Genomic DNA, 6,000 nt, shown 5'->3' on the forward strand with positions numbered 1-6,000 from the left:
TTATATTTTTTACTAATTGTCTTACATTCATCAAATAACTCATGGAAAGCATTTAATAATTCATGATAAGGTAAATCTACATTAATTAAATCCATTACCTCTTCTCCGATGGCCATTAGGGCGTAATGAGCAACTTGCTCGGTGTTGGACTCCTCTTCTTCGGACGCGCTTGAATCATCCCACGTTGCCTTGAGCGCCTTCTTCTTTGATGTTCACTTTTTAGCTTGAGGACAATCGTTCTTGCAGTGTCCCGGTTTTTTACACTCATAGCAAATCACTTGGTGCTTCTTGTGTTCAAATTTATTTTTTGTATTATTTTTAAATTTGTTCTTTCTTAAATATTTTTTAAATTTTTGAGTCAAAAGTACAATGTCATTGTCACTGTCCTCATCACTTGATGTTCCTTTCAAGTGGTCTTCTTGTGATATGAGTGTCATATCCTTCCTGTTCTTTGGAAGGGGGTTCTCGAGCTCATCATGAGCTTGACATATCATTTCGTAGGTTATTAGAGACCCAATAAGTTCTTCAAGAGGGAATGTTTTAAGGTCTTTAGCCTCTTGAATTACTATAACTTTTGGATCCCAACTTTTAGGGAGGGATCTTAAGATTTTAGTTACTAGTTCAAAGTTAGTAAAATCTTTACCAAGAGCTTTTAGTCCATTGATGACATCCGTAAACCGGGTGTACATGTCTCTGATGGACTCACTTGGTTTCATTCGGAAAAGTTCGTAAAAGTGCACAATGATGTTGATTTTGGACTCTTTCACTCGGCTAGTGCCTTCATGAGTGACCTCAAGAGTTCTCCAAATATCAAAAGCCAAATCACAAATTGAAATACGATTAAATTCATTTTTGTCTAGTGCACAAAACAAGGCATTCATAGCCTTTGCGTTTAAAGCAAAAACCTTCTTCTCCGATTCATTCCATTTGCTCATCGGAAGAGAAGATTTTTGAAATCCGTTTCAACAATAGTCCAAAGCTCGAAATCCATGAAAATGAGGAAGATCCTCATACGAGTCTTCCAATAAGTATAATCCGACCCATTAAACAAGGGTGGACGTGTGATAGAATGACCCTCATGTATGCTGGAGTAAGCCATCTCTCTTGGGTATCAAACCAAATATGAGAGTGAGCCTAGCTCTGATACCAATTGTTAGGATCGGAGCGGCACTAAGAGGGGGGGGGTGAATTAGTGCAGCGGATTAAAACTTCGGTTTTGATAAATCTTTCGTACGATGAAAAGCAATATCAATGGAAACCGATTTTAAAAGCTTGATAACTTAGAAACATATGGAAGCGTAGTAACTAAGTAGAGAAGTTTGCAGTATGTAAATGGCAAGAGTAGGATGCAAACCAGATAACGCAGTAGTTTTTAAAGTGGTTCGGTCAAAATGACCTACATCCACTTGCGAAGCCTTCTTCGAAGAGGCTTCCAACTTCCACTAGCAAATTTCTTATAGGGGAAGGACTAATACCCCTCTTACAACCTTTACAAGTGGTTCACACTCTTACAATTCTTTTCAATAAGATGGGAGGAGGTGAACACTTAAGCAATATGAAAAACAAGGCTTGCAAAGACTATTATAAGGCTCTTAACTCAAACTATTGCTTTTCAAAAGGTTGTCATCTTAGCTGAGATTTGAGGGGTATTTATAGGCCTCAAGAGGATTCAAATTTGGGCTCCAAAATTTGAATTCTCTTTGGTTCCCGATGCTGGCGGTGCCACCGCCTAGCCAAGCGGTGCCACCGCCCAGCCCAGGCGGTGCCATCGCCTGGCTCTCGGGTGCTAGGCGGTGCCACCGCCTACACTATTTCAGCTCATTGGTTGGGCTCCAAAATTGGCCCAAACTAGTCCGAACTAGAGCCCAATTGGCCCCTACTTGGTTTATAGGATTAACACCTAATCCTAACCCTAAGTAACGTGCTAACTACGAATTTAAAGACATTTTCTAAGCTATTACAAAGTCTGTAAGTCAAGACTTCTTCCGGCGAACTTCCGACGGTTTTCCGATAAACTCACGGAAACCATTCTACGGACTCCCGACAAGCTCCTAGACTTCACGATTTGATCTTGACGAGTTCCAATGAGCTTCTTCGGCAAGCTCCGATCTTTCTCGGCGAGCTCCGCGAACTTCCAACGAACCTTCCGGCGACCTTCCGAAAAACCATTCGGCAAGCTCCCTACTCATTCTCGGCTAGTTCCGACAACATTCCCGACAAACCTTCGGACTTCCGTCGAACTCTCGAACTCGCAATGAATCTTTCGTGCTTGACTCCGACACTTTATTTTGCTTTATGTCTTCGTCATTATCGTAGTTAATCCTGCACATACAAGTTAAAACTCTACTCCGATCTAGACAATTATTACAACGCGAATTGACATTCTGTTGCCCGGCACGTCATTGGATGGCGCTTCATCCGATTCTTCGGTGCATCATCCTCTCTTGCGGCTTGTTTCCCAATCGACGGTTGACCTCCGCAACCCCGATATCCTTGGCGCAATTTCGCTCTCCTTGGCTCGATGCCTGACGTCCGAAGCCTTCTGCCGTCCAATATCTTGATGTGATCTCCTCCGGCGCAACGTCAATTCCTCCTGCGTTAACTGTCTAATCCTGATCGAGTAGACCTGCATCACTCAAAATGCAGTTTAAATTATAAACACATATCAAGTGGTTTCATCATCAAAATACGAGATTCAACAGATGCATCGGAAGTTTGAATGAAGTGCTTGATGAACTAATAGCATACCGGACAACGTAAGCTTCATGATTATAGTTGTTGAGTCTTGATCGAAGTAGTTTAAGTGTCTAATTAAGTTGGTTTTAAGCGTAACCATACCAACTTGATTAGGAGCCCATCAGGCCTGAATCATGGTTGAATTGAGCTTATTAGAAGGCTAATTCACTGATTTGAGGTTGGGCCAAGCGATGGTACCACCTATGAGTTGAAAGTATGAATTATACTTTTCTAAAAAACCCGACAATGGTATCGCTAGGGTTAGTAGTGGTATTGCCAATACCTTGAAAACCCAGAGATTTAAATTTTTGACTCTATTTCTAAAGTCATTTGGGGCCTATAAATATCACTCTCATGCTTGCTTGACATAACAACAAAAACTTATGATTTTAAATATATAATCTCTCTTAAAGTATTGAGTCTCTTCTTCCTTGAGTTTAGAAGTCTTTCTAAGGGAGGTGTGAGGTTTTGTTGTAAAAGAGAGGTACAAAGGTTCTCTCCTAAAGGAGAAAAGAGTTGTAACAAGGATAGTTGATCTTCACCCATTGAAAAGAAGATCGATAGTGGTAGCCTCGAGGGATGACGGACTGGGAGTGGACGTAGGTCGAGATGACCGAACCACTATAAATTAGATTTGCATTTCTCTTTATGCTTTTCCTTCCTATTGATAACTGATTTAGTTACTCACTATCTTTCTCACATTCTAAGTTAAACACATTTCCAAAACAAGTTTCATCGATCGAAACTTTCAAACTAAAATTTTTCGAAAGCTCTATTTCACCCACCTCCCCCCGTATTAATACCTTTACGATCCTAACAGAAGCAACCACCAATAGTAGCACCAAGCCGCTAGTGCCTAGCAGGGCATCGAAAGCTCTTGAGCTCATCATCAATGCGAGAGAGACTATGTATGTACAATGCCCTACTAAGCAACAATGACTCAGTGCTGCTATTGGTAGTCACTTTCACGATGATGCCTCCTCCTACCATTAATGTAGGTCATAATTTTTTTTAAACTTAAATTACATGTGTCATTATATTAATGGTTTATTATGAGTCAGCATGTCATATAATCAAACTCTAACATTTGTTAATTCAGACTTGATGAGAGGTGCTTATATGCTATGTTTTTAAAAATATAAAGGTTATTTTAGACACGATTAAACTATAAGGGCTTAAGAGGTCCATAACCAATAACACTACATAGGCTAAAATAGACCTTAATCCTAAATTACATGTGTCATTGTGTTAATGATTTAGTATAAGTCAACATGTCACGTAAGCAGAGTTTGATATTTGTTAACTTAGACTTAGACGAGAGGGGCCTATATGCTACGTTTTTTAAAATATATAGTTTATTTTAGACATGAGTAAATCATAAGGGCTTAAGAGGTCTATAACCAAAACCACAATGACTAAAATGGACCTTAACTCTATTATAACATTCTATAGCATACGATAATGTAACACTATTATAACTATATAGTATATTATAGTGTAACACTATACTAGTTATATTATACTATAGTATACTATAGTGTAATTATAATATAGTATACTATAGTTATAGTATATTATACTATATTATATAGTTAACTATAGTATACAATAATTATAGTATACTATAGTAATAATATTATACCATACTATAGTAAGTATAGTTATTATAACTATAATTATAATATACTACAGTTATAATTATACTACAGTACAATATACTATAGTTACAATATAGTTACTATAGTTACTATAATTATAACTATAGTAATTGTAAACTAGAACTGGCCAACATGGAGCTCCTACAAATAGGAATTGTAATAACTCATAATAACTCCTCACTTGCATTATAGCACTTAATTATATATTACTTATTCAGGATTAGAAGTTTACCTTAATTATGGCCTTCTGAAGTGCCTAGTAGCTATTCCTATAACTTAGCTTGCTCCTTACGCATGATCCTAAATACGAGTTCCTGTTATTTATCCTTTGATGGAAATATAATATAAGTTCCCTTTTATTACTGTGTAGTGGGCTAGCAGTAGTGTTAGTTCCTATTCTTTACCCTTAAACAGAAGCATAGTTCGAATTCCAATTCTTTATTCTTAACCAGAATACAAGTTCCTATTCTTTAGCCTTAGCCAGATTATGAATTGAACATAGGTTATATGACTTGACGAAATTAGCTATTCAAGCCTTGTTGCCTTGCTATTTGATTTTTCTGAGACTTATTGAATGGAGTGTGATATATATGGATAATAATAGAAAAATAACATTGCTAGCTAATCGGGGCTTAGCGCTCTAAGAATAAAATCTAGTGTGCAACTCATATAAATTAGTTACTCCACTACTATCTCAACAAGCGATAGAGTTACAGTATTGGAACTCTTCTTTAGCACAATACTCGCACCCTAAGAGACTGACTCGTATTCAGTGTCACCATGCTTTAATCAATGATGTGGACCACACCGTTCTTCAAAACTATTACTTACATTGAAAGAGACCCAACATAGTTCAAACGCTTTGATTCCTATAGTAATCCTTATAATAGTCTGTTGTACTAACCATCCTTTATTGTTTTCCTTGGAGGAGCACCACTGTCTTCTTATTCTTGCCTCATATATTTATTCATGATGACAATGGTCATACCATTGCTTGTTTATGCTTCACCTCTCCTAACATTACAATATATATTCTAGTGAAGTACTTCTTTACAGTTTGAAGATTTTTCTAATACTAAGTTTGGTTCTTAACTATGCTACCTTTACACGTAAGAAATTTGGGTTTCCAGAATGACTATGGCTTGCATTGATATATACCTGTTTCAATAATCGATTAGGGAATAAAAACTCAGAACTGATTGCATTTTTCTATACTGATATATAAGCAATTTGGGTTTCCACAAGAACGAAACTTGACTTTTGAACAAAAACAATATTTCCTAGCACTACTTCTCCTGATCTTATTGTAACCGGTGACTCTATTGATTCTCTTGTCGACTTTACTTTTTCTATTTCTAATCTTGTCACCTTAATTGGCTTTCATTCGGCTTCTTCAATTCCATTCTCAAGGTGAACTCAACTTGATACTACTTTCAATCTTGGGGTGCTAATGGGAGCTTTAGAGGACCAAACAAATAGTATACCACTTCTTCTACATCAAGCCAATATACTCTATTCACTAAACAAAAAAGGCTATCTCAATAAGCCTTTCCCTAACATGAGTCTTTATAGGAGTGTGTCGATATTCATTCTTAATGCAAGCCTC

This window comes from Musa acuminata, chromosome BXJ2-10 (genome assembly GCF_036884655.1).
Source record: "Musa acuminata AAA Group cultivar baxijiao chromosome BXJ2-10, Cavendish_Baxijiao_AAA, whole genome shotgun sequence".
In the NCBI taxonomy this organism is placed as follows: domain Eukaryota; kingdom Viridiplantae; phylum Streptophyta; class Magnoliopsida; order Zingiberales; family Musaceae; genus Musa; species Musa acuminata.